The 22,392-nt window shown below is 45.9% G+C and overlaps 1 protein-coding gene across 2 annotated transcripts in view; it reads left to right on the top strand.

The window, feature by feature from the left end:
- The window catches only part of IL34 (interleukin 34), a 56,812-nt gene that overhangs the window by 16,708 nt on the left and 17,712 nt on the right, over positions 1-22,392 (top strand). The gene's annotated exons all lie outside the window — the stretch shown is intronic.

Here is a 22,392-nt window from a genome sequence, read left to right as displayed (position 1 = left end):
TTTTCTTTCTCTCCAACAGAAACTCTGTGCCTGGTGAACAGCTCCCCCTCACCCCCTCCCCAGCCTCCCGCAACCTCTATTCCACTTCCTGTCTCTAGCATTTGCCTGTTCTAGACACCTTTATACATGCACAATTTTTAGAGAACAGTTTCTTGGGGTAAAGTTGACATGCAGCAAACTGCACACAAGAGCACAATGGGCTGAATTTTGAGGACACGCACCACAACTCAGGTTGTGACTGTATTCATCACCGCCAAAGTCCCTGGTGCCTTTGGACGTTCCTCTGTGCCCCACCCAGCACACACAACGAGGGCTCTGCTTTCTCGTCCTACAGATCAGTTCGGCTTTTCTGGAGTTTTATGTAAATGGAATTACACAGTGTGTGCTCTCTCTTGTGAGAGGTCTGGTTCTTTTCACTGTGCACAATTATGTCGGGCTTTGTTCCTGCTGCCACATCTATCAGTTGTTTATTCTCTCCATCGCGGGGTACTCTGTTGTCTGGCTCCACCACCATGTTTTATCCACCGCCTGCTGATGGACATTTTTGTTGTTTCCAGCTTTTGGTGCTAGTTAAGTAGGAATGCAGTGGATTTTTGTACAGTGAGCTTGCGTCCTGCAACCTTGCTGGTCTCGTTTATGAGCACATCTTCTTCCCGATTTTAGAGGGGGGAGCATTCCGTTCACCGTTTAGCTCTGTTTCTCCTAGATGCCCGTTTCCAAGTTGAGGAAATTCCCTTCTATTTTTTTAAATTTTAAAAAATATTTTGTATATTTTTAGAGAAAGGGAGGGAGAGAAACATCAATGTGTGGTTGCCTGTCACACACCCCCAACTGGGGACCCTGCCCTCAACCCAGGCATGTGCCCTGACTGGGAATCGAACTGGCGACTCTTTGGTTTTCAGGCCAGTGCTCAATCCACTGGCCACACCAGCCAGGGTGAGAGTCCCTTTTATTCCTAATTTGCTGAGGGTTTCTCTCAGGAGTAGATGTTAAATTTTAGCAAAGAAGACAAAATCTGCATCTGTTCAGGTGATCATAGGTTTTTCTTTTTTGGTTGGCTAACACGGGGAATTTACAATGATTTATTTTCAAATAAAGCCAACCCTTCTCTCCTGGTATTGCATGGGATTAGATTAGAATGTGGGATTCAGTTTCCTCCAGAGTATCCTGGGTCTTGTTCCCAGACGAGATCTGGCTTGGGGCCCCAGTCTCCTGGGTAGAGGGAGAGAGGGGCAGAGGGTAAATGTAAGGAGAGCACAGCCACCGGGACACCCGGGGAAGCCCCAGGTGAACCTCCCCACAACAAGGAATGCGGTGTGGCGTCCTCCTGCTAGGAGACGCAGGGTGCAGCGTGCCCTTGTGCCTGTCGGAGCCTCAGTCTCCGCATCAGCTCAGTGGAGCTAGTGGTGGCTGGGCCGGGCTGCAGCCAGTCTGTGTGCCCCACGGGGGTCCCCCTCTGAGAAATGAAGGTAACGAACCTTTCTCCCGGGACCGCTGTATTCAATGAGCACTCCGTGCGAGTCACTTAAAGAGATGAGATGAAAGCGTCCAATGGCCTGGTTCGAACCCTGAGGCCCCCCCACCCCCATAAGCCTTTTGATCTGCCAGTGGTTCAATCTCTGAGCCTTGTCTCCTCCCTTGTAAAGCGGAGTTAATGATACCACAGATGTGGAGATGGATTAAGTCCTTGTCACTGCAAAGAGGAGCCAGCAAGTGAGCGGGCAAGCCTCTGGCACAGTGCATGGCACGTGCAAAATGCTGGGTAAAGTGCAGGCATCACGCAGGTGCCCAGAGCCAGTGTGGCTGCCGTGGAGACCGTCCTGGAGCTGGAGGAGCCACAGAGGCGGCCAGGGGCGGAAACGCGGCAGCAGGGCCCAGAATTTGCCCTGCCCTGGGTGAAGTTGGCAGTGGTGGGCGTGTGAGCGGTGCTGCCTCCCAGGCGGGCGCGACTTCTGTGCTGCGCTCAGGCACCAGCCAGCGGGGAAGGAGGCTCAGAGGTAGAGCTAGAGTTGGAGCCCAGCTGCCCCTGGTGGCTGGGAGCGCTTTGCACCTTTCCAAAAGGTGACTGATCTCCCCAGGACTGAAGCTAACTCTGGCTGCACACTGTTAGGAGCTTAGAAAGGGAGCTGAGAGAGGAGGGAAGAATCAGGAAGCCAAGGAAAGTCTTGGTGGATTCTCTCCTTCCCCTTCCTGGCCTTGTGCGCGGTTTTCCTCTGGCTTCGCCAGCTGGGGAGCTTTAGCTGACCTATTTCTCCCGCTCTGTTGGCACTGGCGCATCTGGCCCAAATGTCCAACCCCTTCACTCCGATATTGCTCCCCAGATGTTACAGTTTCCCGGGTGCCAAGCCAGCCTCTGGCTTGGAGACAGTGATGAGGCCCTGCGAGGCTCTGTCCCCTGGAGGCCGTTCTTGTGGGGGGACAGCACACAGGTGAACACAGTCCGGATAATGTCCCAGCAGCCAGTGCCGGGCAGAAGGGCCATGGGGGAGCGGCCGGGACAGACCTGGGGAAGTCAGGAGGAGCAGTTCGGATTTATTCCAAGTGCAGATTCCAAGAGTTTCTGGAAATGAAGAATGGAATGTGATTCTTCCCTCACCGTCTGTCTTTCGTGATTTTGGGAGCCTCTTGTTTAGAAGCACATTCGAGGGGTTCTCAGAAATAGAGGAAGGGCTGGTGTCCGCCAGGTCCCTCCTACCCCCTCGTACCCGTTTCCCAGCTGCTGTGCAGACGGTGGCGCTGCCACAAACAGCGAACCCCACGTCCTTCTCCAAGGCACCTCGCCAGAGATACTGGAGAGGTTAACTCTACTCCCCCCGCCCCCCCTCACCCAGGGGGCCGTTGACTGAGTCAGGGAGCTGCAAGTCCAGCCTCCTGGCCTCGGGTGAGAAGACTCTGTGGTGTTACTTAAAAATGCCTCAGACTTGCCCTTCCCGACCCGCCTTGCCTCACTCCCTCACGGCTTTCAGGCTCTGATTCTGGGGAAGCCACTCCCGGACAGACCATGCATTCTGTGGTTTAGAAATTGGGGTTCTGGGATGAGAGAGTTGTTCCTTCCTGCTCTGAATGCCCTAAAACTGTGTGGTTTGCTGAATCACACAGCAAATTAGTGGCAGAGCCAGGCCCACAAGGCACTCACAGCCTGAAGACACCAGGGTCGCTGTGGTTTCCCAGCCGCTGGGCTCCCACATTGAGCATCTCAGGTAAGAAGCCCCTCCCCTCCCCTGCTTTAGTTACTCCAGAGACCTGTGTCTGGAACGCCACTCGCTCCCCTCTGTATTGGAATAACTCCCACTGAAGTGTGAAACATTGGCAGCTCAGAGACAACGCGTCTTAAAAAGAAGATGCTTGTTAATCCAAATACATTTTTTAATTCAATGGGTCTTTTGTCGGGATGGTGAAGTGCCTTGAAATGCACACAGCGCAGTCCTGCTTCTGAGGTCATGAAGGAGCCATCAGCAGACTCCCCAGCTTTCCCAAGGATCAGCTGCCCCACCCCCCCGTTTCTGCGTCTCCTCACCCTCCTCCACCCACAATCAGACCACAGGTGTTCAGAAATGCACAGGTGTCTTCCTCAGGCTCCCACAGCAGGGCCTGTCAAAGGTGTGAGTCACTGGAGGGGAAGCCGACTCAGCTAAAAAATAATAATCTTGCCAAAAGTGCATTGTTTTAGAAGAACAGACTGGTGGTTTGAGCTAAGCTACCTAATAAATGGCTTATTTCTCAGAAGAGTGAAGAACTGTGTATGAGTTAGTAAATTTCCTCACCATTTCCAAAGGGTCGGCATCATTTATCGGCTCAGGAGGGTTTGTGGTGTTGGTCTGGGGACAGCGTGGGGAGGCACTCCTGGGGAATGGCAGCACCCCCTGAGTGGCTTCACCCCACCTGTAGCCTCACAGTCGAGCGGCCCTGGGCAGGTCATTCACTTTTTCCCAGGCACAGTTTCGTCATCTGTAAAAGGAATGGGATTGGATACTCTAGAACCTTGTGGTCTACAGATCAGTAGCCTCTGCAACACGGGGAGCTGGTCGGAAATGCACACTCCCAGGCGCCACCCCCGACTCCCTGAGTCGGAACCTGGTTTTTAACCATATCCCCTTGCCATCTGCATGCTCATCACAGTGTGAGGGACGCTGCTCTGGACCAGACTGCTCAAATGTGGTCCTTACATCAGCATATCAGCATCACCTGGGAGAAGAAGCTGGCTAGAAATTCATGTTAATGGACCCTCCTCCCCCTGCCCCCACTGAATCCTGTGGCTAAGGGCGGGGCCTGGAAGCCTGAGTTTAGCAGCCTCTCCAGGTGATTGCTAAGCAGCACTGACCTTTGAGAAGCACCGAACACCATTCTATCTGAGGCTTGGCTGTGGGCAGTTGTTGCATGAAGAGCTTGCTCTGTGCTGTGTTGTGACTTCCTGAAACGCTCACAGGCCAGCAGTTCATAGCAATTCTGTGAAGTTGTTTTGGCCTTATCTTTGCCAAAGATAAAGCTGGTGTTTAAGGGAGCTTCAGTGAGTCGCCCAGAGTCTATCTTGCAATGTTTGCATAGCGATATTAGCCTGAGATGTTTTTGGCAAAGTCAGTGGGCAATAAAACTCCTTGTAAATGTTTCCTGTTACCTGTTTATAAACGACAGGCTCTTGGAACAAGAGCTGGGGTAGATCTTGTGGGTCTGCAGCAAGGCTTAGTCAGCTCTTCCTGTTCCCTGTTTACTGTTTAGATTAGATAATACCTCATCTGGTTTAAACATCCTGTGAAAAGGGACCTAGTTTATAACCACCCACTACCGTCCTGCTCCAGGCAAATGTTTTTAGTTTGCTGGGTCTAACCCGATCAGTGCGGGTTCCTGGGAAAGCTGCGGGATCTCCTGATGTGTGGCTGCCCTCCTGGCCCCCCTGACGTCTCTGGACGTGCAGTATAAGCATTCTTCCAGTTCCCTTTGTCACCCTGACATAAAAAGTCCACCACGTTACAGGTTTTTTTTTTAGGTTAACAAGCATCTTTTTTTAAGGATGCGCCATCTCTGGGAGGTTCTCAACTGCCAACCTTTCACACTTCAGTGCGCATTATTCTAATACAGGGTTTCTTTATGCATATACAAGCAAATACAATTATGTATACATTATACATATTTATATATTTTTTTACCACCTCTGCTGAACTCATCTTACAAAATCGAATACACCCTGTTCTGTGCTTGGCTGTTTCCCTGAATGCACCATGCTGATTTACTGTGTGGCGAACACTGGGCTGTTTCCAGTTTGCTGGCACAGGCACTGTTTGTACCTGTGGCAGTTTGCAGGTTGCTGCGTATCTGCAAGTGTCATTTTGAGAGAGGCTGCCAACTTGCCCCTCCTAAGGTTAGTGCTGCTTTACACCTCTGCCAGTTTTGGATGAGAAGTTATTATTTTCCCACATCTTAGCCAATGCATTAAAATTGTCACATTACTGGATTTTTACCAGTCTGATAGGTGAAAAACAGCGACTCAACTGAGTCTTAATTTAAATTTGTTACGAAAAATTTTAAAGGTATAATATGTTTAAAAGGACCATCCCTCCCTCCCTCCCTCCCTCTCTCTCTCTCTCTCACTGCCTCACTCATGTTCTTTGCTTATTTTGAAAACTGGATTGTTGCCTTTTTCCTTTTCTACTCCTGAGAGCTGTTTTATCTATTAGGGAGATTAGCTTTTTGCCTTTGATGTAAGTTGCCTCCAGCTTAGAGTCTCTATTTAACTCTGTGGATGGCCTGTTTGTTTCGTGTGCCCAAGTTTTTATTTTTACGCAGTCAGATTGATCAGCCATTGCTTGTGTGGCTTCTGAATGCTGAATCGTAGGCACAAAGTTCATCCTCACTTCAGGGTAGTAGGACATATCTTTTTTTCCTTCTATTATTTCACATTCAAATTTTGATCCATTTGAAATTCATCCTGATGCTGTGGGATGTAGATCACCTCCACCTCCCCGCGCCCCGCCCCCCCAAAGCTGGTGATCTTTGCCCTGCTGAAGCTAATGTATCATTAGCTGGTTATCACAAGCTCTTTTCTCATGTATATATAGGTCTGTTTCAGAACTTGCTACTTTTCCATTGGTTCCTCTGTCGATTCATGTTTATTCATGTTCCCACTGTTTTGCTTACTAAGCTTTACAATGCTTAAAAATAATTTTTAATGTGTGGAAGTGATGCTTTCTTATTTTTAGATCTTTCCCAGGCTATTCTTTTTTATTTGCTTTTCTATTTGAACTTTAAAATTGAATGTCTAATTACACCCAGGTTTGTGTTTTATTGAAATTGCTTTAATGACCCTGGCTGGTGTAGCTCAGTGGATTGAGTACAGGTCTATGAACCAAAGGATCACAGGTTCGATTCCCAGTCAGGGCACATGCCTGGGTTGCCGGCCAGGTTCCCGGTAGGGGGCGTGTGAGAGGCAACCACACATTGATGTTTCTTTCCCTCTCCTTCTCTTCCTCTCTCTAAAAATAAATAAAAAAACTATTTTAAAAAAGAAATTGCTTTAATAAAAACTGAAGTATAACACACCTACAGAAAAGTGAATAAATTGTGTGTGTACAGCTTGGTGGGTTATCACAAGGTGAACACAGAGTAAAATAAATTGTTATCTAAATCTGGAACTAGAGCGTTACCGAGTACAGACGTACCCCCCAACCAAGACCCCTGTTACTCCCCCAGCCTCTTCCAAAGGGTAATCGTTGTCTTTGTCTATTATGTCCTGGATTGGTTCTGCTGGTTTTTTTTTTTTTACTTTACATACTCATACACAGATGCTTTTATATCTGTCTTCTTTAGCTTAACATTAAATATATATTTTTAATTATTTACTTTTTAACTATAGCTGACATACAATGTTATATTAGTTTCAGGTGTACAAGCCAGTGACTAACATTTATGTAATTTACGAAGTGATCACCCCCACAGATCTAGTGCCCACCTGCCACCCTGCAGAGTTATTACAATATTATTGACCGAATTCCCTATGCTGCACTTCACATCCCCGTGACTATTCTGTTACAACCAGTTTGTGCTTCTCAATCCCTTCGCCTTTCTCACCCAGCCCCCAGGCTATCTGGCAGCCGGCGAAATGTCCTCCGTATCTGAGTCTGTTTCTGTTCTGCTTGATTGTTTGCGTTTTAGATTCCACATGTAAGTGAAACCTTCTGGTATTTGTCTTCCTCTGTCTGACTTCTTTCACTCAGCGCAATACCCTCTAGGTCCATCCGTTTGCAGATGGCAAGATTTCATTCTTTTTTTTTTTCTGGCTGAGTCATATTTCATTGTATGTATGCACCACTTCTTCTTGGGCTCAACATTATATTTGTGAGGCTTATTTACCTCTTCTCTTGTTGGTGGACATTGAAGCTGTACTGGTTTCGGCCATCACACGTGGCTCTTGGTGCCCACAGGTACACACTTCTGTTGGATGTTTACTTGTGAGAGGAATTTCTGGTCCACGGGGTATGCACGTGTTCGCCTTCGGAAAAACACTGCCAAGCTGTTTTCCGTGAAGATGTTTAACAATTTGCCCTCCTTCCAGGGGTGTCTGAGAACTTCACTTACTCCCTGTTCTTGCAATGCTTGGTTTTGTTGGCTTTTAACATTTTCATTTTTCACTTCTTTAATGACTAATGAGGTTGAGTGCTTTGAAAAATATATAGGTATGGGCTATTTAAATATCCTGTTTTGTGAAATGTGTTGGGATTGCGTTAAATTTACACATCAGCTTCAGAGCGTGGGTACATTGACAATGTCGAATCTTCCCATCCAGGAACATGGTACGTCTTCCCATTTGTTTACATCTGCTTTGCCCTTTAGTGTTGCTTGTAGCTTTTTATAGTAAAGCTTGTGTAGTTTCTGATAAGTTTATTCATAGATGTTTGATCTTTTTTCCTAACTGGCTATTGTTTGTAGTTATTTCATAGCTGATTCTCTTAGATGTGCAAGTCTTATAATTGTATCAACTGTAAATGGAAATAATTTACCTCCTTCCATCCAGTTCTTTATTTTTATTGAGATATAATTGACATTAGACATTATATTGGTTTTAGGTATACAGTATAATGATTTCATGTATGTGTGTGTATATGTATATGTATACATGTATATACATATATATACACACACACACATAGTGAAATGATCACTACAATAAGTTTAGTTAATATCCATCACCACACAGTTACAATTTCTTCTTATGATGAGAACTTTCAAGATTTATTCTTAGCAACTTTCAAGTACACAACACCGTATCATTAACTGTAGTCGCCATGTTGTACATTATATTCCCCCCTCCAACTCTTGTATCTCTAATTTCTTCAGCGCATCTAATCGCACTGGGCAGCACCCCCTCTACAGTGGTAGAGTGGGTGTGCATAAGTTTCCTGACTTTACTGGGAGTGTTTCTGATGTTTTCCACGTGAGCAAAGTGCTGGCTTTTCCCAGAGATTTATATGCTTTATCATGTGTAGGAATTACCCATTGATTCCTTCTTTACTGAAGTTCTTTTCAAGTAAAGGTGTTGACTTTTGTCAAATGCCTGTTCAACATTTATGGATCTCCTAGGATCTGTTATGATGTTATGCTACATTAAGAAGTGTCCTAATATCGAGCCACCCTTGCACTCCTGGAGTACGTTCCCTTTGGTCTTTTACTGTGCTGTGCTGCCGTACTGGAGAAGCTTCTTTGACCGAGCCAACAGCTCCTGTGACTCCTCTGGAGAGGGTCTGGGGGCCTGTACAGAGTCTATACATATGGGCTGAAGTTTTCCCTCCTGAAGTAAGGAACCATTGGTTTGATTTTTGGGGGGTAGGAAACCCACTTCCAAACTCCTTCCTTGTGGGATGGACAATAGAAACCGAGGGCCTTCACTGAGTTAGACAAAAACTGCATGATTCTGATCTCACCCTTTTTCAGTTTAGCTCTTTTGTTGTTTTGATTAACTTTCATTTCAAAACAAAACATACCAAAACCTCAACGACAAACTGAACAGCCTTTGTCCTGCTACACTCAGGTTTGTTTATATAATGCGTTGAAGGACACCCGGGAGGCTGTTGGAGTCTCTGGGTTATTATAAAACTGCAGCTGGGACTCAAGGCAGGAAAAAGAAGGTAAGAGTCTGTGTCCGTCACAAAGGAAAACCCCTGGGCTCTCAGTCACGGGGAGATGCAGTGCGCGGCCCATCGAAGAGGCATCCACTTGGCGGGGTGCGCAGGTGGTTAAGACAGTGGCTTCCAGGCTGGTTTGTCTGGGCCCAAAACCTTGCTCTGTGGTTTAGTACTGGTATGACCTCAGACAAATTCCTTCACCCCTCTGGTCTTCAGTTTCCTCATCAGACAGTGAATATAATAATAGTTCCTAACTCTGACCTTGCTGTGAGGACTCAATGAGTGAATGCATGGCCAGTTCCTTGACATGTGGTAAGCACCCCATAAATGGGGAGGGGGACCTTGGGTGGAGATTAGAATGCCCAGCAGGGATTGGGCCAGGTGGTTTCTGCACTCAGTGACCCTCCTGACCTTCACTGACCTTCAACCTAATGCAGAGAGCGGCAGGGTGTGCTTAGACAAGCGGCTGGCGAGTTCTCAGGGTCGGGGGCTTCTAAGATGAAGCAAAATAATGAAATAAAAAATCTCCTTTTGTCAGTTTCTGGGCTATGGAAAGCAAAGGCATAGAGCCAAAGATTCCTTAAGTCTGACATTTCAGATAATAAATGTGTGAATGAGTAAAAGAGCTGGGCCAGGGTTCTCGGCCCCTAACCAGGCTTTTCTGTGGTCTTTAACTCTGAGGCTGGGCAGTCCTTTAAAGTGCGCTGGTTCACTTTTGAATGGGGCATCTGCCAGGCGGCTCTTCGGGCAATTCTGCCCACAGTCCGAGAATATGTGTGTTTGAGAGGGTGTGGGGGCGTTTATGCAGAGGGAACAGCTGTGCGTGGTGGCTGAGTGTGAAGGGAGAGCCGCTGGGTGGGGTCTCACTGGTCAGTGCTGGTTCCCCCACTAAATGTGAATTTGGAGCGGCAGCATCAGGCCGGCTCTCCTTCAGGTGTTCCAATTTGGGGAAGCAGGAGTCACCAGCTTGCTGTTTCCAGTTTTTAAAAACTGGAGTATAGTTTAGTTAAAATAAAATAACACAGACCTGAAACATTCTGTTTGATGGTGAACTCGTTTCCCAGGGCTGCTGTAACAAAGTACTATAAACTTGGTTGTCTTAAAAGAACAGAACTTAGTGCTGGCCTGTGTGGCTTAGTTGATTGGGCGTCGTCCCGAAAACTGAAAGGTCACTGGTTCGATTCCCAGTCAGGGCACATACCTGGGTTGCAGGTTCAGTCCCCTGGCAGGTGTACAGAAGGCAACTGATTGATGTTTCTCTCTCACATCGATGTTTTTCACTCTCTCTTTCTCCCTCCCTTTCCCTTGCTCTAAAATAGGGGTGTCCAACCTTTTGGCATCTCTGGGCCACATTGGAAGAAGAGCTAGCTGTCTTGGGCCACACATTAAATACACAAACACTAATGAAAACTGATGAGCAAAAAAAAGGTCCGTGCGTAATTTTCATGATATCCACTGCCACAGATAAGCAAAAAAAGCCTTCACATAATAGTCCTAATTATACAGCAGCCCTTTCGATAATCTTTTACAATCGTCGAGCAGGTCCCGAGTTTGTGATCACTGCTATAGAAAATGTACATATGTAGGTAATAAAACTTAGTATAAAAGTTAATAATCAAACTAAGTAATGTTTTCAGTAAATTTACGATTTGGGGTCGGGCCGCATTCATAGCCGTCCTGGGCCACGTGCAGCCCCTGGGCTGCGGGTGGGACACCCCTGCTCTAAAAAACCAAAAGAAGAACAGAATTTATTCTCCCAAGGTCTGGAGGCTAGCAATTAAAAATTAAGCTGTTGTCAGCAGGGCCGTGATCTCTTGGAAGGCTCTAAGGAGTATCCTTAATTGCCTCTTCCTGTCTTCTGGTGGTTGCGTGCAGTTCCTGGCTTCCGTGCCTGGGGATGTATCATGTCCTCTGTCTCAGCTGTCACGGGGCGTTTCTCCCGGTGTCTCTCTATTTTCTCTTCTTTAAGGACGCTGGTCATTGGATTAGAGCCTACCCTAATCTGGTTTGACCTCACTTTAATTTAACTAATTACATCTGTAAAAGACCCTACTTCCAAATAAAGTCGCATTCTGAGATTCTGGGTGGATTTGAATTGGGGGAAGGGCACTATTCCTCCCAGCACAGATGGTTTTTGATAATTGTGTATACCCATGTGAAAACCATGCCTGTAAGGAGCTGGGATGTTTGCTCCACCCTAGAAAGTTCCCGCATGCCCCTTTCCAGTTCATTCCTACCACCGCTGCCCACCTCAGACAATCACTGTTCGGTTTTTGTAACCATAAATTAGCTTTTCCCTGTTCTCGCATTCAGATACACGGGATTACATGCCATGTGCTCTCGCATTCAGATACACGGAATTGCATGCCATGTGCTCTCGCATTCAGATACACGGAATTGCATGCCATGCGCTCTCGCGTTCAGATACACGGGATTACATACCATGTGCTCTTGCGTTCAGATACACAGGATTGCATGCCATGTGCTCTCGCGTTCAGATACACGGAATTACATGCCATGTGCTCTTTGTGTCTGGCCTCTTGCTCATGGTAATGTTTCTGAGATTCATCTGTGTTGCATGGGTCAGTCGTTTATTCCTTTTCTTGGCTGACTTGTAGTCTGTGGGGTGATTATACCACGGTCTGTATATCCAATCTTCGATTGGTGAGCTTTTGGATTGTTTTCAGGTTTTGGAAGTGCTTATTATTTTTAATGTGAATATAGCAGCACTGCACAGTCTTGTTCATTCTTTTTGTGGGTGTATATGTGTATTTCAATCATTTTCATCGAGTGTAAGTGGCATATGGCATCACGTTAGTTTCCTGTGTACGACACAATGGTTCGATACTCGTGTGTATTGCGAAGTGATCGCCACAAGTCTAGTTAACACCCATCGCCACACACAGTCACACACTTTCTTTTTCTTGTGATGGAGCCTTAAGGTCTCGGCTGGCAACTTTCAAATGTGCAATACGGTGCTATTGACTACAGTCGCCACGTGCGCTTGACATCCCAGCACTTAGTTTTTATGCTCAGAGTTTCCACTTTTTGGCCCCTTCATCCATCTGTGGACACATATTTTGACTTTTTTAGGTTAAATTCTAGGAGTGGAATTGCTACGTCGCAGGGCAGGTGTGTGTTCAATTTTATGAGAGTTGCCAAACAGATTGCACAGATTTTTAAAAAAATATACTTTATTGTTGTTCAAGTTGATTGCACAGATTGACACTCCCAAGGGTGACGTGTGGGACTTTCAATTGCTCCACATCCCTGTGAACGTAGTTCTGTTCTTGGTGGCAGGTATTTCTCCGATGCGTAGAGAGGATGACCCTCTGCAGGGGTTTCTGCCCCTGGGGTCGTGCAGCTGAGGACCCTCCAGCTGCTTACTGACTTGCACCTCGCTTCTTTTTGCTTTGTTTTGTTTCCTTTCTTACCCTGTCACTCCAGGGGAGGTGTCACGCGCAAAGAAAGGTGTTCTAAAGTCCCTTTGCCCACAGCCCCTTTTTTCCAAGAATGGCACTAGGATGGCACACCCTGTTCTTCCACTTTGGAGTCTCCTTGCTTGTCAGAGGCTGGAGGTCAGAGGTTGGGGGTCAGAGGTCCGATCCTTCAGTAGGACACCAGCCGCTTTCTTGAAACAGGAGCTGTTTAGAGTATTCAAGGGTCCCATGTGACTAGTTGCACATTGGGTTTCTTTCTTTCTTTCATAATCAAGTATTTTCCTCACAAATCTCTATTGATGGTGCAAAGGCAGCAGCAATAAAGGAAATCATTCAAAATTAAAAGTGAGTGTGGGTGTGCGTGTGAGTGTGCCCCTCCTGTCCAGGGTGGATTCCTGCCTTGCTCCCTGAGCTGCCCTGAGAAGCTCCGGCCACCCGGGACCCTGAACTGGAATGAGCAGGTTGGAAAATAATTATCCTACTTATTTTTATTAATCGTCCTTAAATGTATGTGTAGCTCATACTTATTTCAGCATTTAATATTAGAAGTGTCTTGGGTCTTTATTTAGAAGTTTAGTGATTTTCTGTGACCAGAAATATGCAGTAGGAACTTAACTCTTGTTTTATCAATTAGCTCGTGGTAACATTGGTTTTGATACATGTTGATTCACTTAAAGTCGCGGTTTCCAAGAGCCTACTGACGACGTTAAATGAGAACTTACTGTGCGGAGCTACTGCGCATGTTCTAAGCTTTGCACAATGCATAGGACCTTGGTAAGCCCTGACATAACCCTTTCCGGTTGGAATTTCACTCCAAGTCCGAGGCGAGGCAGGGCCAGAATTTGAACCAACCTCTCTACCTTCAGAGTGTGTATCCTACCTGCATGTTTTTTCCATGGGGTCACTCACACTTTCCAAACCTACCCATATTTACTTTAAAAGGGAAGCTTACCATGTGGCCGTGAGTAGGGTGTCCATGTCACCTGTAGTAAGTAGACGACAAGCGTAGAAAGAAATTCTCCGATAACAGCGCAATGCTCTTCTAACTTGCTCCTGTTGCTACTACCCAACCTCATTCTTTTTAGTGATTTGTGCGTTTGGTGTCGTATCTAAGAACATTTTTCCCAACTCAAAGCCACAAACATTTTCTTTGAGGTTTCTTCTAGAATTTTCATAGTTTTGGGTTTTACAGTTCTGATCCATTTCAAGTGACTTTTATGCATGGTGTGAGGTAAGGGTTACACTTGCATTTTTCTTCTTTTTTTGTATAAGGATATTCAATAGTTTCTATAGCATTGGTTGAAAAGACTCCTTTCTCCTGTCTTCTCTGAGTGTAGCTTTTCTCAGAGAACAGGAGGGCTTATTCTCACAGTTGCTACCAGGGGAAAAGCTATAATCATTTTGCTACTCTGTAAACTCAATGCCTCCTGGTCAGTACTGGATAAATAGCAATTCGTTCTTGGATTATGTTAACTGTTTTCCTGTGGTTGGCTGTTTTAGGTTGCTTCCAGTTTTCTTTCTTCCGGTGTAAATAGCAATAGCAATCAACACTTAATGGGTATAGCTTTTCTTTTCAACGAATTGTTTTAGGCCCTGGCCAGTGTGGCTGTTAGTTGGGTGTCATTCCACAAAGCAAAAGGTCATTGGTTCGAGTCCCAGTCAGGGCACGTGCCTGGGTTGCAGGCCTGGTCTCTGGTTGGGGAATGTGAGAGGCAACCAACCAACTGCTGTTTCTCTCCCTCTTTCTTCCTACCTTCCCCTCTCTCTAAATAAATAAGTAAAATCTTAAATAAAAATTATTGTAGGGTGTATTTATGAATTTTATCCGTACTACAGATTGGTGTTAGGAGGGTTTAGAATCACGCACCGTGCATTGATTTTGAATTAGCTCTGCTTCCAGCCAGTGGGAGCTCTTTGGGAGGGTTAAGAACCTGAATCATTGCCTTTTTAGGAAACCTTTTCTGCCCTCTGACCCCCAGCTCACCCCTCCCCACCCCCCAGTCCCCTGCTCAGTGGCTTCTCATCTTCCCTAGCTGTACCCACGTTCTCACAATACTGTTCTCTACTCATTCATTCATTCATTTACTCCCTTACCTCCCCCACTGGCCCACGTGCCGCTCACTCTTTTCCAGCACAGTGACTGCACACAGTAGGTGCTTCATGCGTGTTCACTATAAGAACGGCATCCAGGGCAGCATTTCTAGAACTGCCGTCGGGTCTGGGGACTTCTCTGAGACCGGCCTTTCCATAACGACGTTCTTTTAGCGCCCGTGGCTGTCACCCTTGGTTCCGCGGCATCTTGTTACTTAGACGGTTTTCTCTAGGTGTGGGTCATGCTGTACTCAGTACCTGGGTCCCACCTCAAATAACACTGAATCCCAGAGTGAGGAAATTATTTTTCGGTTCTTTTTCAACCCTACTCAATTCTCTGAATCATAGTTTCTCAGCCTCAGCACTGTTGACATTGGGGGTCAGAAGATTCTTCATTGGCCGGGGGCGGCCCTGTGCGCCGCAGCGTGGCTACAGCATCCCTGGTCTCCACCCGCTCGACGCCCACAGCACATTGACCCCCAGTGGTGACAGACAGAAATATGTCTAGACATTGCTGATGTCACCCGGAGAGCAACGTGAGCCTCCTGGTTGAGAAGCGCTCTGGGAGAAAGACGGTCTGGAGCGAGTGCGCTCTGACACCCCTCTAATCCTCGCTCACCCCCCTTTTCCAGACAGAGAGCAAATCCCGAGCTCAGGGCCTTCAGCAGGGAAAGCTTTCTCACTAGAATTTTTCCAAAGTATCATTACTATGACTATTATTACTATTATTTTAGCGAGAAGGGAAGAGAGGGAGAGAAACATCAGTGTGAATGGGAAACATCAGTCAGTGGCCTCTTGTACACACCCCGACTGGGGAGCCAGCTGCAGCCCAGGCCTGTGCCCTGACCCACCAGGAACCCAACTGGCAACCTTGTGCTTTGCAGGATGAGAACCTGGTCAAGGCTCTCACTAGGATTTAATTACATTATGTAGCTTTCCTCCATGTTGACTTCTCATTTTGGTAAGTGAGAATTGTGTTTCTCTCTCTGTCTCTCTCTCTCTCTGTCTCTCTCTCTGTCTCTGTCTCTCTCTGTCTCTCTCTGTCTCTCTCTGTCTCTCTCTCTCTCTCTCTCTCTCTCTCTCTCTCCCGAAGTGAATGTATCCTCAAGATTCTATTGTCACATACTGAAACAAGATACGAATCTTAGAACTGGATCTCCTGGCCCTTTCTCTTCCTGTCCTCTCCCAGTTTAAAATGCTTGCTTGTCTTAATAGCCACCCTTCTCTTAAATCTGCAGTTAGGCTCAACACATTCAATCTTTTTTGTCGTTTAAGCCTTTTTGCGGAAAATCGGCTTAGTCTGCCCACCATAGCCATTGGTCCTGTCATAACGCCGCCGCCCCTGCACACACAGGGGGTCCTGGCCCTAGTGCTCTGCTGTTTTGTGAGGTTGGTGCCCACCACACTTCCTCCAGAAAGGCTGGCGGGTTTTAGGGACGTTCACCACATTTGTGAGAGTGCTATTGGCAAGGGAAGAACTGTTTTTCTCTTGATGAAAGTGCCTAAAGTTTTCTTTACCAATCAATTTAAATAAGATGAGCAGCCTTGGCTGGTGTAGCTCAGTGGATTGAACGCGGGCCTGTGATCCAAAGGGTCTCTGGTTCGAGTCCCAGTCTGGGCATATGCCTGGGTTGTGAGCCAGGTCCCCAGTAGGGGGTGCGCAAGAGGCAATCACACATTGATGTTCCTCTCCCTCTCTTCCCTTCTCTCTAGAAGTACATAAATAAAATCTTTCAAACATAAATAAACAAGAGGAGCAAATAGAGAGAAATATATCTCAAGCTATGTAGAGATGGCCCGAATAGAGTTGTGTCAGACACCTGGCTCTAGGTCCAGAAATGCGGACGTCTTCCTGATTTATGCTTCGGTCATCTGTAGCACTGGGCAGGTTTGCATGTGTTGTTTTATTCAAGACAATCAATACTCCAGCCTGGGGGCTGCTCTAGGCACCTGGAGCAGGTAGGTGCCCAGCCTCCCAGGTGTGGTGACACTGATCACATACACGCGGCCCCTGCCAGAAGTGTCCTGCCTGCTGCAAGCATCGGCCTGTGGACCCAGGCAAGAGTGGGTCTTACTTGAAAAGATGGCTTGGGTGGCTTCGAGTCTAACTTTTCTCTGAGAATGGAAGGGTTACTTCTCACAGTTGCTACAAGGAGGAAAAGGCATAAGACAGTGCATGTCTGGAGCCCAGCCAGTCCTCTTCCGAGAAGCAGGCATTTGAAAACAAATCACAGAGGCCTGGAGCCTTTGTCATTCCATAGAGAAGTGGGAGGTAAGCGCAATATTTCACTCATATCAGACATCTTGGCAATGCTGCTGGCCTGCTACTGCCTCGGCTTGCCTCATGGCAAAAACTTGATCAGAGAGTGAGGGGAGTGGGAAGATCACACCTGGGGACCCTTGAAGAATTAATGGGCCTGGGCTTCAACCTCTGCCCACATCAGCAGAGAGTGAAAACCAGACATTACTGTCTCCTGTTGCAAAAACCTAGCACCACCCCTGGGAGAAAGGGTTGGAACTTGAGTCTGATCCAACTGCCGGTGTGGAAACAGAGAAGATAGGAGCGTGTCGGATCGCACCACGCAGGTACGACCTGCAAAGCCCGGACTGGGGAGACTCTCAGGGCAAATGTCCTGGGTTCTTCAACACATGGGTTGGAAGGGAAAGCATGGGAGATGGGGGAAAATCCCTCAGATTAAAAAAGACTTAAAAGATGAATGAAATTTTAAAAATGGGCAAAGCTAAAAGCTAAACTGCAGTGTGTAGGGATGTATACTTAGTTGATAAAACCAGGAAGAAACCCAGCAAGGTGGTTGCTGTAATAGTCCAGGTGGGCGTACTTTGGGGAGCTGTGACTGGGGAGGGGCTCGTGGAAGGCCTTTGGAGGTGGCAGGCCAGGTTCTGTTTCTTGATTGGGTGGGAGTTATAAGGTGTGATGTTCTTGTAATAATTTATTAAACCATACATTTCTTTTGTTATATATCCATGTTGTATTATTTTTTTAATTTAAAAAGAAAAGTGCAAAAGAATATGTGTAATATACTGCATTTTATGGGCAAATAGAAAGGAAATATAAAAATTATGTTTCTTTTTTTCTATTTTAAAATATAAACAATGCAAGGATAAACCAAAAACTAATAAAAATGTTTATTTATCAGGGAGGGGGAAACAGGGGCGGAAATGGGAAGGTAGACCTTTCTGAACATAACTGTTAACAGTTTTTACTTTGGAGTGACATAAATGTTTTTTATAATTAAAACATACAACAAATTCAAAACCACGAAAAATAAGAAACAAATAGAAATACAGGATTTGTTGACTATATGTTCCCAGTGGGGATATAACCTGCGATAGAAAGAACCACAAATATGAAACTGTACAGACTTGTCTTATTGCCAAGTTATAATATCACTGTTACTATTTTGAAGCTACTACATATAGAAAAGGATAAAGAAAATAGTTATCTTAAGTGTCATTAGGAAACAAGATTTTCAGCACAAGACAAAAGAGATGTAAATAACAGGCCCTGGCTGGTGTAGCTCAGTGGATTGAGCACAGGCTGCGAACCAAACGGTCGCTGGTTTGATTCCCAGTCAGGGCACATACCTGGGTTGCAGGCCAGGTCCCCAGTGGGGACCACATGACAGGTAACCACACACTGATGTTTCTCTCCCTCTCTTTTTCCCTCCATACCCCTCTCTCAAAAAATAAAAATTAAAAAAAAGAGATGTAAATAACAGTCTAAAGAAGTTAAAAACCTGATAATTCTAATGATTTATCTACAAACTAATTTATTTTTCTATTTCAAAAAAATATGAATTTTCTAGATCTCTTCGCCTGAAAAGGCCTAGAAACACTGACAACTGGAGAGTAATGAGCACCCTCGGTATTCAGGCTGTGGTTTCTAAGTACCATTTCCTGCCGAAAGGGTTTCTTGGCAAAGTGGATGATTTCAAGACTGATGCAGAGAATGTACAAGATGAGCCTGGATCCTCCAGTCACCCCGGAAAGCAAGAAAGCTATTGGAGACGGCTAGAGTCATGTCAATAGCACAGGGACTTACTGGAAGGAGCTCCCACCAGCCAAATGATGGAATAACTTCAATATCCCAAAGAATAACAACCACCCACTTTGGAAAACAGCTTGGCAATTTCTTATTGTTATTATATCTCCAGTTATCATATGACCCAGGGACTTAGTCCCAGGTATTTTCCCAAGAGAAATAAAAACATGTCCTCAGAAAGCCTGCAAATGTAGGTGGCGGCTTTATTCATCCTTAAGGAAACCTGGTACAATGGAATACTACTCAGAGATAAAAGGAACAGACTACTGGTACACTCAGCAACGTGGATGGATTCCTAACGCATTTGCTTAGTGAAAGAAGGACAGAAACGATAGCATACTATATGATTCTGTTTCTATAACATTCGGGAAAAAATAAAACTCTAGGACAAGGAATTAGATACGTGATTGCCGGAAGAGTGGAGTGGGATGAGGGCTGAGGCACGGGGGCGCAAGGGTGCTTTCTGGGGTGAGGGAAATGTTCTGCACCTTGAATAAGGTGTTGGGGTTTGTATTTGTTGAAACTCATCAAACTGTGTAACTAAAGAGGGTGAACTTTAATGTACATCGATTGTACCTTAATAAACCTGACTTAAAAGTAATGTCAGTGGGTTGAAATACAAAAATTAAAAAGTTAATTCAAAGTGATACTGACAAAAATCAGTACTTAACTTTAGAGAATGTTGGAGAATGACTCATTTGAAAGCTGGTGAGCAAAGGGAAAGAATCAAACTTTTATCCTGCTTTTTGTACACGGACCAAACTTTAAGGTGAGAAAATAGATGAGGAAGGGAAGTTCTACATTGTAGAGGAATCATAGTAACAAACGTAAAGGGAAAGAGGGTTAGAAAGTCACCACTAATGAAATGCTGGACCAAGGCTACAATCATCGGTGTCTGATGAAAGGTAAACGTTGATGGAGAACTTTGTAATGGAGGGATCAGCAAGAACGAACGTGACGTCATCTCCCTAAAGTGGGACAAGCAGATGTTCTGTGCCTCCTGATGTAATGCCATACCTCCTAGGACAATTACACCTGAGCCTAATGAAGCTTCTCAGCCTGAATATTAGATACACAGAGATAAATATGTTAAATGACATTCCAATGATGTAATCTGCCAAATCCAGAATGTGGGGAGTCTGTGAACAAGTGACCCAGTTTCTGCAACAACAACAGAAAGGAAAAGTAAATTATTATATATTAAAAAGTCTTAAGAATTCAAAACACTACAAAGCTCCAAAAATCAAGACAGTGTGATATTGGCATAAGGTAGACATAAAGACCAATGGGATAGAATTGAGGGTCCAGAAATAAACCCATATCTGTTTATGCCTCTGTGGTCAACCAGTGTTTGGAGCAGAGGAAGAAGTCTTTTCAGAAAGTAGTGCTGGACCCTGGCCAGTGTGGCTCAGTGGGGTGGGCATCGTCCTGCAAAGGAAAAGGTCGCCGGTTTGACTCCCAGTCAGGGCACATGCCTAGGTTGCAGGCTTGGTCCCCGGTTGGGCCATGTATGGGAGGCAACCGATCGATGTTTCTATCTGGAATTGACATTTCTCTCCCTCTCTTTCTCCCTCCCTTCTCCTCTGTCTGAACAATAAAAATATTTGAAGAGTCTGAAGGAGCAGTGGAGAAGTGTGAGAAAATGTAGCAGGTGGAGAAAGCACAGCACAGGAACTAAAATGATGCACAGCTGGAGCTGAAGAAGGGTAAGGGGAGAGACTGCTACAAGACTGTGGGAGTGGGCATCGGAGCCTCTGGGGATGAGATCAGGAACGCTTATCGGAAACAGACTTTGATGCTCCGTCTGGATGGGCACAGAGTCGTGCAAAGCTCAGGAGGAGGAGGAGAAAAAGTTCAAGGAAGTCGGAGAAGCGATTACCATCCTGTCGGATCCCAAGAAAAAGACTCGTGTGACAGTGGACAGGACCTGGGGGAGGAGGGCACGAATCTGGGCAACTTTGATGTGACTGTCTTCTAGGCATTCTTCGGTGGTCCCGGGGGCCTCAGCTTTGAAGAACCTGGTCCAGGAAATGTCTTTGTTCAATTTGGCTAATGAAAGGCAATCACCCAGGAGCCAGAAAATGCAGACTTGCTCATTTTAACATTGAATGTGGACACAGCTCTCCTCCTCCCATCTCCCCGTCTCCGTGCACTTAGAGCAGTTTTGTTTCCTCAGTTGGATGCCCTGTGTCTGTATGAGCCGGACGCAGGAAAGGGAGCCAGCTCTGAAGACCGCCGGCAGGGGAGGGAGCTGGCGGATGAACAGGGAGGCGGCTTGTGAATTTTTGTTTTAGCATTTAACTCTATTAAAAAAGAAAAAAAAATTAAGAGAACAAAAATGTTTTGACCCCTAAAATGAAAAGGACTGAAGTACTGATGGATGCTATGTCTTAATCAGCTAGGGCTGCCATAATAAAATACCATAGACTGGGTGGCTTAAACAATAGACAGTTCTTTTTTTCAGTTCTGGGGGTAGGAAGTTCAAGATGAGGGTGCCAGCACAGTTGCTTTCTAGTGTGGCGTCTCCCCTTGGGTTGCGATGGCCACCCTCTTTCTGTGTGATTTCTCACACAACCTCTTTGTGGGTGCAGGGAGAGACAGCAAGCTCTCTGGTGTCTCCTCTTATATGGCACTAATCCACCCTGGCTGGTGTGGCTCAGTGGATTGAGAGCTGGCCTGTGAACCAAAGGGTTGCTGGTTCGATTACCAGTCAGGGCACATGCCTAGGTTGCAGGCTTGGGTCCCTAGTGGGGGCGCTCAAGAGGCAACCACATATTGATGTTTCTCTCCCTCTTTCTTCCTCCCTTCCCCTCTGTCGAAAAATAAATAAAATAAAATAAAAAAGGCACTAATTGTGTCACGAGGGGCCCACCCTCATGACCTCATCTGACACTAATTACCTCCCAAAGGTCCCTTTGCCAAACACCGTCACATTGGGACTTGGGGGTTTAGCATGTGAATTTGGGTGTGAGAGACACAGGCATGCAGTTTATAATGTGCTTTAAGATGTCGTAAAGGATCACAAACCATATGACTGCATTTATGTGTCATGTTCAGAATAGGCAAGTCCGTAGAGATGGAAAGCACATTAGTGGTTTCCAGGAGCCAGGGAAGAGGAAATAAATAGTGACTGCTAATGAATACAGAGTTTATTTTGGGGGTGATGAAACTGTTCTGGAATTAGGTTGTGGTGACGGTTGCATAACTCTGTGAATCTACTGAAAACAGCCCCACTAAGTTGCATACTTTGAAATGGTAAAGTTTATGGCATTGAATTATATCTTAATTTTTTTTAAGACAAAAAGATGTAATCAAGGGTACTAGGTGGGCCACCTTGTTTGGCTCTTGATTCTGTTATTGCAAGAAATGTCCAAACCTGTAAGAATTTTCTATGAGTTTATTTGAGCCAAACTGACAAAAATTGGAAGCAAAATCTCAACTCTGGAGAGTGGCAGTTCTGCAGAATATGTTCACATTAGAACCGAAGGAGGAGACGTGTGGGGGGGTTACATGAAATCCATTGGTAGTGGATGGAGGGGGCTGGAGAAAGCACAGCAGGGAACTCTCTGGGCCTGGATAAAAAGGCAAACTGGAGAAGCACATAGTTGGTTTACATTGGCGGGTGCAGGCTAATTAACAGCGCACAGCTCACACAGGTGGCATGCGAGGGGCAAGACAACGATGA

This window comes from Desmodus rotundus, chromosome 12 (assembly GCF_022682495.2).
Source record: "Desmodus rotundus isolate HL8 chromosome 12, HLdesRot8A.1, whole genome shotgun sequence".
Classification (NCBI taxonomy): Eukaryota; Metazoa; Chordata; class Mammalia; order Chiroptera; family Phyllostomidae; genus Desmodus; species Desmodus rotundus.
This window is presented reverse-complemented; position numbering and strand designations above follow the sequence as displayed.